Raw genomic sequence first — 13,818 nt, forward strand, 5'->3', positions numbered from 1 at the left:
TCCAACCCCTAACACCTGCAACACTACCTTAACTGGGAAGGGACACAGTCATAAGGTTCAGACGGGGGTCAAAATGGAAATACTCAACAAGTCAGGCAGTGTATGCTGACAAAGAAGAGGAATTAATTTGTCAGGCCAAAAACCTTTCACCGGGGTTCATCCACGACAGGGGTTCCCAACCTGCGATCCGGTGACCCTCCGGTTAATAGGATGGAACAGTAGCACAGCGGTCAGCATAATGCCATTACTGCGCAAGTGATCGCCGATCCAGGTTCGATTCCCACCGCTATCTGTAAGGAGTTTGTATGTTCTCCTTATAACCACGTGGGTTTCCTCTCACATTCCAAAGACGTGGGTTTGGGTTAGTGAGCTGTGGGCTTGCTATATGGAGCCAGAAGAGTGAACCACTTGGGGGTTGCCCCCAGCACAATCCACTCTGGCTTGATTTGACACAAACCATGCATCTCACTGTATGCTTCAATGTACAAGTGACAAATAAAGTTAATCTTCATCTTCAAATCTTTAGCCAAGCACCAAAATTGACTCACTGCCTGCTGAGAGACCGATACAATTAGCAAAACTATAAGACTGCACAATCATAGGAGTAGAAATAGGTCATTCAGCCCATTGAGGCTGTTCTGCCATACCATCATGGCTGATTTATCATCCTTCTTCTCAACCCCATTCTCCTGCTTTCTCCATGTAACCTTTGACACCCGTACTAATCAAGAATTACTAACCACTTTAAATATACCCAATGTCTTGGCCTCCACAGCTGTCTGTGGCAATGAATTCCCCCAATTCATCATCTACCAGCTAAAAGAATACCTTCTTCTCTCTGTTCCAATGGGGCATCAATCTATTCTGAGGCAGCACCATCTTGTCCAAGACTCTCCCACGAATAGACCTAGGGGACATAACCTCAAGATTCGGGGGAGTAGATTTAGGACGGAGATGAAGAGGAACAGCTTTTCCCAGAGAGTGGTGAATCTGTGAAATTCTCTGCCCAATGAAGCAGCGGAGGCTACCTCAGCAAATATATTTAAGACAAGGTTGGATAGATTTTTGCATAGTAGGGGAATTAAGGGTTATGGGGGAAAAACAGGTGGGCGGAGATGAGTCCATGGCCAGATCAGCCATGATATTATTGAATGGCTTGACGGGCCAAATGGCCTACTCCTGCTCCTATTTCTTGTGCTCTTATGATGGGAAACATCCTCTCCACATCCACTCCTATCTGGGTCTTTCAATAAGAACTCCTCATTCTTCTATCGGGGGCTATCCTTGAGAAAATCCACCTTCACAAACCAGGAGATGAAAATTCTCCCTGTTACACCACTTTATAGAATGGCTGCATGTGGTGTGCACTCGTGCATTACATCCTGTTTTATGCCCTGAGCTACAGGGATCAGATAAAGCGTTGGATGCTCAGCACTGCATCAATGCCCATCGATGCTTTTCACAATGAGGGAACAGAAGCAATATAATTAGACATCCTGCTGCTCCATGGGCTTCCCTGCAGTGATTTGGCTGTCCGAGTAACCTTTAGCTGACAAATAACAACCTGACTACAGGCGCCCCAGTGACAGCACGAGCAGAACAACTAGGCTCACAAAGTGCGCTGCGTCCGGGTGTACTGGAACGCCCGGGTGCATATTGCACCTAAACCAGCACTAGGGAACAGACTCTGACATGATATTCAATTGGATCACTTTCGTTCCAGTTCTCATGTATGTCTCCAGGTCAAAAAGGCCGACAGGAATTATCATAACTGACACTCTCAACCTTGCAAACTCTTCTGAAAGCTCCCTTCTGGAATGCGTTATTAGGGCTATTAAGATAAAAACTTCACACCATCATTAAACTTTTTTCCCCAGGCAGTTAAACTGATCAACCACTCTAGTTAGCCTCCCCACCCCCTATCTATTACACAAGTAACTGCACTGCACTATAGACACATAAAACTACTTCGTATAATGCTGCTTACAATGTAAATGCATGCTGGTATTTAATTATGCATGCTTATTTTTATTCCACTAGCCAGCTGGTGGTGTAATGGCATCCACACCAGACTTTGAGGTGAGTGGTCGAGGTTCAAATCCGACCAGCTCTTTGCACGCTTTCCATCTGTGCAGGGTTGAGTGTCGAGCTAGCAACTCAGCTTCATTAAAAAAAACAAATGGCATAGAAACAGCAAAGTTGCCACTCGATGTGCCACAAGGTGTAGAGAGAGAAACAAAAAAAATTCCATAAATTCCACATTCCTTTAACCTCTAATTTTCAGGTTGTTTGGTTTATATATCATTCTTTATTTTTATGTAATTCTTTATAATTGTTGATGTAATCGTTTCATTGCATGTTGCTCCCCGACAAATACACCACAGCAAATTCCTAATGCAGGCTGACCATCGATTTTCTAGAAACTGATGGTTTTAACACAGATTAAATTACGAGACGTAGTTTACTGGGCGGCCACCAGATGGCACTGTGTGTAGCGCACGCAGCCCCATCTGTGGCGAGACTCAATTGTGACAAAAGTCCGCTGTTTTTATTGTTTGCATTGCAATTGTTGGTGGTAGTCCCAATATTTTGTGCTTACTTTTGCTTATTTTACGTAAATTTAACCCTAGCTATGGCTTCTAAGATAAGTGCAAGTACCATTGATGGTGTGAAACGTAAACACCAATCTACATCAAGGTTGAAAAGTTGAAAAAACTGCACCAAGGTGTTTCTGTGGGTAAGCTGTATGACTTACATGGTGTTGGCTCATCAACTGTGTATGATATAAAGCAGCAAAGGAAAGAAACTTTGCAATTCTATGCAAACAGTGATTTGCTAAAATAAATGAGCATTAGAAAAACTATGAACATTGATAGGAGCACTGTGCATGATTAGGTGATGATTGAATGTTTTCACCAGTCTCAAAATGATGGAGTCAATTTGTTGGGCAGTATGGTAATGAACCAGGCTAAGTTGTTCCATAAGAGCTTAAATTAGAACATGCGTGCAACTGGAGCGAAGGATGGCTTCAAAGGTTTAAAAATCGCTATGGAATTTCCACGCACAAAGTGCGTAGAGAAAAACGGTCTGCAGACCACGAAGGAGCCACCGAGTACGCGGACAGATTTGCGAAACTCCTCACGGACTCGGAAATGATAGTGTTCCGAACGCTGATGAAAACGCTGCAAGTGATGAAGATGGCAGTAACGATGAAAATGAAAGATTTACTATTGACAAGTTACTTGAGTTATTGGGTGAGTTCAACAAATGGCTAGGAAAACGTACCTTTGTGACGGGACAAGAGCTAATGAATTTTTATTTGATGCAAGAAGAATTACACAGGGAGAGATCAAACACATGAAACAACTTTGCCTGGATGAAACATTTAAAAAGATAACCAGGAAGCAACATTCTTTGTAAGCATAGGATTTAATAAATTTACATTTATTTTTTGTATAATTAATGCTCTTTTTAAGCTTTTACCGTCCATTTTTGCCATTATTAACGTGCGACCTCCTTTAATCCGGCAAAAACATTAATCCGGCAAGGCTAAAGAACTGAGGGTGCTGGAAAACCAGTGATTAATCTGTACATGTAAATATATATTGGGAATAAGTTAATCCCTGACTAATTATTATCATTTTCCAAAGAACATGAGTGGTTTGTAACTTATCTTTACAATATACAACAAATACAATTACTTGTGGCAGCATTTACTTTTACTAATAAAAGTAAATGTACCCAGTAATATACTGTAACCAGGTTACTACCATTCTCCGAACACAGTACTCTAGATGCATCAGACTAAGGGTATAAACAACTGAAGGATTAATTCCAATCCTTTTGAATAAAGGCCAAGATTTTAGTAGGTCCTTTAATTATTTTTTGTATCCTTATCATGAACCATTCCAGCTCATCTTTCTTAGCTCCAAAGTGACTGACCTCACATCAAATTCTATTATTATAGAGAATAATAGAATTGATGAGGATATAGTTTTACTGGTGAAAAGGGAACATTGACAGAGGCTGTACTTTAGTGGGAGGAATAAGAAGTCCAAAGTAAATTTATTATCGAAGTAGATACCGTACATGTCACCAGATATACAGGAAGGTAGGTGGGGGAACGGTGGGGGGAGGATGGATGAGTGAGAAACAGGGAAGTGATAGGTGAAAAAGGTAAAAGGCTGAAGATGGGATCTGATTGGAGAGATGAAAAGAAAAAAAGCAGGCCACAGGGAGAAGACGGAAGCAAAATTAGTTGAATTAGCCTTGCAGAATCAGAATTCAACATGATGGGCTGAAAGGCCAGCTTCCACACCACAGGGGCAACTTGACCATCAAAGGCTACTCTCGCACTTTATCATGTACCTGTCCTCAACCGAGCGTTCCCTCATGACCTCCAATCAAAGGTTCTGAGATACCAGTGCAACCCATTACTCCACCCCAGATGACTAACACGTTATCTATAGCTGGGAATGTCCTGTTCCCTCAAGGACTTGCTACATTCTGAATACGCTGGCACTGACAGTTCTTTCACACGTACCAACCACATGACACTGATCATTTCTCCACTTCAACTCTGTTCAGATTGGAACAGCTCCTGGCCCGTTGTCATGACCCGAAGGAACCTGTACATTGGAGGCTCTGTACCAGGCAGTGATAGAACCAGTCAGAATACTCTCCACTGTACATCTACAGAAATCTGCTAGAGTGTTTGATACTAAATCTTCAAACACTCTTAATGATTGCATCAATGTGTTGGGCCAAGGAAAATGATTTATGTAGAAATACAGCAAGGTAACAGGACCATGAGTTCACATGACCGAAGCAACCAATTATCCTATCAATCCATACATCATTGGAACGTAGGAAGAAAGCAGAGCACCCGGAGGAAACACATGCAGTCATGGAGAGAACATACAAACTCCTTACAGAGAGCGGCGGAATCGAACCCAAGTTACTGGCGCTGTGGTAACATTATGCTAACAGCTATGCTACCGAATGCAGGATCGCAGTGGGTTTGCAGAGGGTTTTAGACTCAGCCAGCTTCATCAAGCGCACAATGCTCCCCGTCACTGAGAACAACTCCTACCAGCGGTGCCTTAAGAAGGTGATATTAAAGATTTCGCCCTCCGAGACAAGCTGTCTTCTTGTTACCACTGTCAGAAAGGAGGCATAGGATCAGAATCAGGTTTACTATCACCTGCATATATCATGAAATGTGTTAACTTAGTGGCAGGGGTATAATGATAATATAGAAGGTGGGACTGGGCCTGGAGTTGTGACTGTGTGTGGAGCTAGGACTTTATTTGGGTCTGGGGCTGGTTTTTTTTAACCTGAACATTTAAGAATACAGTAAAAGTTATCAAAACCTATTGAATATTGAAAGACTTAGACAAAGTGGACATGCAGAGGGTATTTCCTACAGCAGGGGAATCTAGAACCAGAAGGCACAATCTCACAATCAGGTTAGATATCAGTGGCGTATATCGTGAAACTTGTTGACTTAGCAGCAACAGTGCAATGCAATGCATAATCCATATAGAAGAAAAAAGAACTAATTAATTACATTAAGTATATAGGTACATTCAATAGTTAAATTTTAAATAATGCAGAAACAGGAAAAAAGTTAGATAGCATTCATGGGTTCAATGTCCATTTAGAAATCAGATGGCAGGGGGAAAGAAGCTGTTCCTGGATCGCTGAGTGTGTGCCTTCAGGCTTCTGTACCTCCTCCCTGGGGTAACAGTGAGAAGAGGGCATATACTGGGTGATAAGAGTTCTTAGTGATGTATGCCAACTTTCTGAGGCACTGCTTCTAGGAGATGTTTTAGATACTACAGAGGCGAGTACCCAAGATGGAGCTGACTAATTTTACAACTTTCTGTAGCTTCTTTCAGTCCTGTGCAGTATCCCCCCTCCCCTACACCGGACAGTGATGCAGCCTGTCAGAATGCTCTCCACGGTACATCTGCAGAGGTTTTCGAGAGTTTTAGGTGACAAACCAAATCTCCTAATAAAGTACAGCCACTCTCTTGCCTTCTTTATAACTGCATCGATATGTTGGGACCAGGTTAGATTCTCAGAGATCTTGACACCTGGGAACTTGGAATTGTTCACTTCTGATCCCTCTATGACGATTGGTGCCTGAAGACCCACACACAACGGCTTAGGATCAGTCGCTTCCTCTCCACCGTCAGACTTCTGAGCTGCCCATGAAGCCATGAACACCACCTTGTTATTCTTTTCCATTTGTATTCTTTACTTATTTTGTAATTTATATTAACTTCATGTCTCTGCACTTAACGACAGATTTGACACCATATAAGATGGTGATAATAAACCTGATTATACACATTGTCAGATCTCTGTTATTGTCAATCCCCTGTTTGAGTTCAAGAATGAGTGAGGAACTTTGATTTTCAAGATTGTTTATTTGAAAGTTTAAACAAAGATACAGAGCTGGGAAGAAAAGCAGTGATTCAATAAAAGAAAAAGGCGAAGAAGATAGCAGCTTTGAAAAATTTACCACATTTATACTCAAGATAACAGAAATTCTTCAGATAGAAATAATCCGGTTAATAGGCTACATAATTAAAGCAATTATAACAAGTGTATATAATGTGCTAAAAATAAAAAGATATATGTAACTGCTATACCACCTACTGCCAGTAAGTGGGAACGAACCACCAAACTGTGAAAAATACAGGAGTTTATTATGTCAGTAAAGAAAACTACGATTTTAAGTTTTGCTTTATTTCAACTATAAAGTATAAAAAGTACAAAAGAAACATTAAAGGGTTAACAGGGACCCTGACCAGCAGTGAAATTCAATTCCATTACCAACAGGGAGAAATCTGTCAGATCATACAAAGGCACAATGCACTGTGCTCCTCATCACAGTGAATAATAATCAAACCTGGCCATCAGTGCTGGGTGCAAGTGGAAGGGGCTTAAATCATCAGTCAGCGTCTGGGAGCTCGGCAGCGCATTGTAATAGAGGAAGACAGTGCCACAAGGGGAGATCGACCTTATGGTGTCGATTGCAGGACACAGCCGCGTCTGCTATTCATGCAGCTGGTACCCTAATGCAATATTAACTGTTCTGGCAAAGGGAACACGACTGCACTGCAAACAGGCACATGATTAAAGGGACTATACATCAGAGCAGTACTCCAGCGACATCGTATTAATATTAAACAGCCCTATATCAGCAGCGAGCGTTACGCAGGCAGGGAACAGGCGCAATTTGCTCCAGTCTTCTGCTTTTCTCTAACAGCCCCTGGTTTCATACAGGCATGGAGTAATGTAGCACAAAAACGGGCCCTTTGGCCCATCCAGTCCGTACCAACCAAGATTCCCAACCAAGTTAGTCCCATAGCATTCTAATCCAAGTACCTGACCAACTGGTTTGTCGAGAGGATGGAGGAAGGAAAAAGAGGCAAAAAGAATATACGGAGAAGCAATAGGTGAGAGGAAGTGACAGGAGCATAGAACAGTTTAGGCCCTTCAGCCCACCATTTTGTGCCTGCTCCAAGATCAATCTAATGCTTCCTTTCCACATAACTTTCCATTTTTCTATCACCCTCATGCCTATCTAAGTCTCTTAAATGTCCCTAATTTATCTGCTTCCATCTCCACCCCGTCACTTACTGCGTAAAAAAGAACTACATCTGACATCCCCCTACCTCCAATATCCTTAAAATTATGTCCCCCCTCATATTAGTATTAAGAGTTCTCTGAGGACAACCAATGAAGAGTCTTGGTCCAAAACTGTTTAGTCCTCCCCGTGGACGCTGCCTGACTTGCTGAGTTCCTGCAGCATTTTGTGTGTGTTGTGATGGCAACAGTGAGACATAAGGAGGGCATCACTGCCCCTTCCTGAGGGGCATGAGGAACATGAATGGTGCTATTACATCTTCAGTAACAGGAGTGGGCTAGGTAAGGGCTTATCCTCAATAATACCCTTGGCCATTCTACTCTCTCCAGCCTTTATAGTCCAGATCATTGAGGGAGAGTGAGAGGAGAAGGAGGGGGGGAGAGGGGGGAGGGAGAGGAGTGGGAATGAAGAGGGAGAGAGAGAAACAGGGAGACAGAAGCAGAGGAAAGTGGTGTTGGATGGGGAGAGAAGAGAAATAAAAAGAGCAAGAGAGAGAACAAAAGTTAAAGAAAGGATATGCTAGACTAAACAATGCAGAGAATGGGTGAGGGGGGAGACAGAGAGAGACAGAAAGACAAAGTGGGAGAGTGGAAGACAGAATGAGAGAGAGAGAGAGAATGAGGAGAGAGAGAATGAGAGGGAGAGTGAGGGAGGGAGGGAGAGTATGGGAGGGAGGGAGAGTATGGGAGGGAGGGAGAGTATGGGAGGGAGGGGGAGTGGGTATGGGAGGGAGGGGGAGTGGGTATGGGAGGGAGGGGGAGTGGGTATGGGAGGGAGGGGGAGTGGGTATGGGAGGGAGGGGGAGTGGGTATGGGAGGGAGGGGGAGTGGGTATGGGAGGGAGGGGGAGTGGGTATGGGAGGGAGGGGGAGTGAGTATAGGAGGGAGGGGGAGTGAGTATAGGAGGGAGGGGGAGTGGGTATGGGAGGGGGAGTGAGTATGGGAGGGAGGGGGAGTGAGTATGGGAGGGAGGGGGAGTGAGTATGGGAGGGAGGGGGAGTGAGTATGGGAGGGAGGGGGAGTGAGTATGGGAGGGAGGGGGAGTGAGTATGGGAGGGAGGGGGAGTGAGTATAGGAGGGAGGGGGAGAGTATGGGTGGGAGGGAGAGAGTGACTGAAAGAAAGCAAGCAAGAAAAAGAGAGACATTTAATCTCCTGAACGACTCTACAAATCATCAGCTTCGCTGTTTCCTCTCCCCATCACCAAGGACAGCTGTAATCAGCCTAGCTATGAACGCAGTCAGCTGTCAACACTCTCCCCTCTCCAGCCCAGTCTTTGGCCCCTTCTGCACATTCCAGCCTCTCTATTACCACAGTCAATACCCTCTCAAATCCGATTAGTATTTTGCAAAGTCTAATAACCAGCTTCTTCGGCTTCTTTACATCAAGAGCTCAGAAAGAGACAAATACTAATTGGTTGCCATGGATACCCGGCAGGAAACACGGCAGGAACCCATCCCGTAAGCAAGGACCAGAATTGATTCATTTACGACAAGGAACGAGGCATCATGACTAATTAATGCAATGAATAGGCATTCCCACAAATAAACAAATCCAGCCGGGAAGACCTTTGTTAAAAGGCTCCTTCAGTGAGTGCTAAGACTTACCGGGCACCTGCTCGTGGACACTTTGGTGGTTTGCTTCAGGAGGGCTTTTAACTCCCTCCTGCATCCTTCTTCCCTGACAACACGGGAAAGCCCACCATACCCCCTCCAGTGATGCTCTGTCGCTTCCCAGGAAACGGTGCTCCCACCCCGCAGGAAGGGCTGGAAGGTGGATGCTGCAGAAGCAGCATTGCACAGGGCACACTCTCTGAGCATGCTCAGTGGCTGTGGAATCCCAAGGTATTCCGGGAGGGGTGGAGGGGTTGTCACATGATCCACTATAAACCAGGATTATTACCGCAAAAAGCCTCGGCTGCTGTGCTCTCGACTCCCTTTCCAGCTGACAGTCGGGAAGAATTAGCACTCAGATTCACGTCTACTTATCTATCAAAGCATACAGTGAAATAGGTTACTTGTGTTAACAGCCAACACAAGCTCAGGGTGGGCTGGGGGCAGCTCGCAAGCGTGGCCAGGCAATCTGAGCCGGCATAGCATGAGCCCAATGCTCGATAGTACAACACAGAATACAACAAGTAATAAAACAAAAATACAAAAGATTCTGCAGAAGCTGGAAATCCAGAGTAACATACACAAAATGCCAGAGAGTCAGACAGCAGAGTCAACGTTCCAGGCTGAGACCGTTCATCGAGACTCACCGAGAACTACTAAGCTCCTCCAGCATTTTGTGTGTGTTAACAACAAAAACCTGCCGGAGGACCACAACCTTGCTGTGGTTTGGAGGTCTGTGTGCCTCAATGACCCAGAGAGCTATGCTGGCTGGAGTCAGGGCTTTAGCTCTTGGTAGGGTCACCCATGCCAAGCAGGTCAAAGGGTAGAGGCCAGACTAAGAGTGGTCCACCAATCCTCCAGGTTCAGGGGTTCAGCTCAGGGCCAGCAACCCTGACTGGCCAAAGAAAACTGTTACGGAAACAGCAATGAAGAATCCTTCTACAACTGAGTGGCCAAGGACAGGCAGACCTTCATTGCTGCCCTAAATGCCAACAGCATAACAGGCACTAAGTAACAACAAAACAAGCCCTGCTCCACCCTGCCACCCACACACACAGACAGTCCTCCAATTCCAGGACCGGCCACGCCGTGAAGAATCTGTGAAGTTTATGGCTGCGCCAAAGGCAGAGGTTTGATTTCCTATTTGCTCATCCAATAGGAATGTTGGAAAAGCCATTAAACAAATATTGGTCAAGAAAGGTTTTTATTCTGTAAGATAATGATGCTTCCCCCTTACATCTGGGAGAAGACATATTTTCTAATGCAATGCCAGTGCCTCTGGAATATGCTGGGTTTCTTCGAAGGCTGGCATTACTAACTTCTGAGCCAGGACGCCATGCGTTCAAAGAGTTGGCAGTGTGAATTTGCCCTGGTAAACTTGGGCAGCTTCCATGCCATTGTTGACGGGCACCACACAGTTTTGTGACTCTCTGTTCTATTGTGCGTCCCAAAGCTGGACAACATTCCTTCCACTGAATGATATCAGATAGGCAGATCGTTCCATGTTATTGGGTATATTTAAAGTAGAGGTCAATAGCACTTTGGCTAGCAAGGGGTCAAAGGTTCCAGGAATAGGGCAGGGGAATGGGGTTGAGAGGAAAACTAAGTCAGTCAAGATTAAACGGGTTGCAGTCTCAATGGGCCGAAAGACCTAAGTCTGCTCCTTTATGGTCTTATGGTCTTACATGGGAACTTGAAAGCCCGGACAACAAGAATCAAGAATAGCTTCTTCCTCCTCTGCTAACTGATCTCTGAGCTAATAGCTTCTTTCACATCCCCTTCCCACATTCTCAAGCCCTGAGTTCTAATTCTTTCAGCTATTCTTTTTGGCTCTACCTCAGGTTGCACAGCAATCTTTTCACCCTTCCATTGTTTCCACTAGGCACTGTCTTTATTACTGTTTTTGTTACTGCCATCGATATTTTCTGTGAGATTTACGTGAGCAGAGAACTTCATTGCACCCTGGTGTATATAACAATAAACTGTCTGAATCAGATCGAGCAGCATCCTTCACAAGAAAAACAAAGTAATGTTTCGGGTCGATGTCAGAACTGGGAAAAATAAAAAATAAAGTAAGTTTCAAGTTGCACATTATAAAAACTGAAGGAAGTGCTGTGATAGGACGAAGAACAGGAGATGGCATGGTAGGGTAGGAAAAGTGAAGGCAATGCTGTGATAAGATGAGGAGCAGGAGACGGCATGGTAGAGTAGCGGTCAGCATAACGCGATTGCACTGCCAGCAACCCGGGTTCAATTCCCGCCACTCTCTGTCGGAGTTTGCACTGTGTGGGTTTCTCCCAAGTGCTCCCGTTTCCTCCCACTTTCCAAAAACTTAAGGGTTAGTAAGTTAATTGGTCAGGTAGCTATAAATGGGCAGAGTGGGCTCATGAACCAGGAGAGCCTGTTACCGTGCTGTATCTCTTAATAAATTAACAAATACACAAATAAATAAATAAATGGGGGGAGTGAATGATGCAGATGTTGGTGGTGATGACTGAGAGGTGAAAGGTGGTGAAGGGAAAACCAGATGAGAAGACAAGGAGATTAACTTTTAAGGGGCAGACCAAACGTAGCTAATGAACAGGTTCCGTAGAGATCTATAAATTGATTTGGCCAAGTCTGCGATTTCTTGAACAATAAGCCAGAATCTTGACCTCTCCGTATACCTCTTCCAGGCCTTGTATCTTATTGTCTGCCTGTACTGGCCCTTCTCTGTCATGGTAACACTTCATTTCAGAGTCTGTTATTGCTTTTCCCTTGCACAACTCCAACGTACTGATGTGATGAAATGATCTGTATGGATGGCAGGCAAAACCATATTGTTCAGTGTACCTGTCCTACATGTGACAATAATCAACCAATTACAATTTTTAAAAAACACTCAGTATGGTAACCACACCTCCACGGCATTGTAATGAGGGACATGAAAGGCACATAAAAGTCATAAGAAAGAACAATTACCATAAGTGGAGAGATAGGATACTGATTCTGCCATTTAAAAGAACACATATTATTTGTATGTACTTTTGAAATTAATAGTTTGTTTAGAGCAGGGGTTCTTAAACATTTTTATGCCAAGCACCCCTACCATTAACTGAGGGGTCTGTGGACCTCGGTTTGGGAAACCCTGGTTTAGAGTCATAGAGCACTACAGCACAGAAAGTCCCTTCAGCCCATCTAGCCCTTGCCAAACCACTAATATGCCTAGTCCCATCAACCCGCACCCATACCACAGCCCTCCAATTCATGCACCTCAGTATTTCCCAACATTTTTCAGCCTAATGCCCCCTAAAGCACGTTCATACTTAGCACACCCCTCTTAGGCACAATATACTTCCCAGCATCCCCACTGTGTAAAACTATGTCTACCAAATGCTTGCGTGAGAAAAATGATGCTGCTTTAAATTTTCATTTGTCTTCAAACCTAGCTTACACCGTACCTGTGTGCTGTACAGCAGCTTCGATATCACTGTGATCCTTGAGCTTGATGGTGTTTAGCAAGAGTTGAAATATCTGGTTCAAGTTGTGACAGCAAAAGCTTCAAGTCCCCACACATAAGACCAAGCAGGTTCTGTTTTTTGTGAGTATGTGGTTCGCTGCATTGAAGCCTCTTTCAACAAGGTAAAGGGTAGAAATGCAATGAAGAGCTGATTGGCTCTTCTCCAAACACCAGGAAACTTCATATGCCAATGTAGCCGCGTACCACAAAAGCTGACATTTTTGAAAAGCATTTTAGCTTCTTCATTATTCTGAATTTTGATCATTCCTTCTTGCAAGCTCTCTTCCTGTACTTCCACCTTGCAAAGAAATGGGGTAATTACCCATTCTGGAATTTCCAGATCATTCAAATCCATGAATCAAATCTGAAAATTCTTCTTCAGTGACTACAGATGTAAGAAGAACTTTTGCAAATCACCATCTATGAAAGATAATGTCATACTTTCCAAGCAGGGAAACTGTGAAAATGTTCTTCTCCCAATACTAATATATTTCAAATTTTCTCATAAAAATGGACACTGCACTATTTGCCTGGAATAAATTGAAATTTTCACCCTGTAGTTTCATATATAGAATGTTCATTTTGTCATACAGTCCACGAGGTATGCCACATCTCCACGTAGAAGTTCTATCTTGTTTCACAAGCTCTTGTCGACTTTGAGCAAAAAATTCAACCACAACGTCAAAAAGATCAAAGAAGCATTTTAAGCAGCAGTGTTTTGACAGCCAACGCACTTCAGTGTGAAGAAGCAAGCATTCAAACTCCTCATCATCATCTTGGCATAACTGGTGAAATATTCTGCAACTTAATGGATAACCTTTAATTTTGGTGATAGCAGCTATTACAAGAGTCTTGCTTAAAAAAGGTCGCTGGCTGAGGTTTTTGGCTGTGACATGTTGACGATGAATTACACGATGGATTGCAAACAGACTTGAAATTTCTTTTTTCATAAATGCCCCTAAATCAGCATGGTGATCTGTCATATATGGTACTCCATATGCTGCACAAGAAATCATGTCCCTAATCAAAATACTTTTATTCTCAATCT

At 43.7% G+C, this 13,818-nt stretch overlaps 1 protein-coding gene across 19 annotated transcripts in view; it reads right to left on the minus strand.

The window, feature by feature from the left end:
• The window catches only part of plekha6 (pleckstrin homology domain containing, family A member 6), a 347,966-nt gene that overhangs the window by 280,620 nt on the left and 53,528 nt on the right, over nucleotides 1-13,818 (minus strand). Inside the window, exon 1 of one of the 19 annotated variants that reach the window (XM_059950202.1) lies at nucleotides 9,266-9,418. The exons of the other annotated variants lie outside the window; for them this stretch is intronic. The gene's annotated coding sequence lies outside the window, so the exon portion shown is untranslated. Of the gene's footprint in view, nucleotides 1-9,265; nucleotides 9,419-13,818 lie in introns of those variants that run through there. 19 annotated transcript variants of the gene reach the window in all.

This window comes from Hypanus sabinus, chromosome 25, assembly GCF_030144855.1.
Source record: "Hypanus sabinus isolate sHypSab1 chromosome 25, sHypSab1.hap1, whole genome shotgun sequence".
NCBI classification, from domain to species: domain Eukaryota; kingdom Metazoa; phylum Chordata; class Chondrichthyes; order Myliobatiformes; family Dasyatidae; genus Hypanus; species Hypanus sabinus.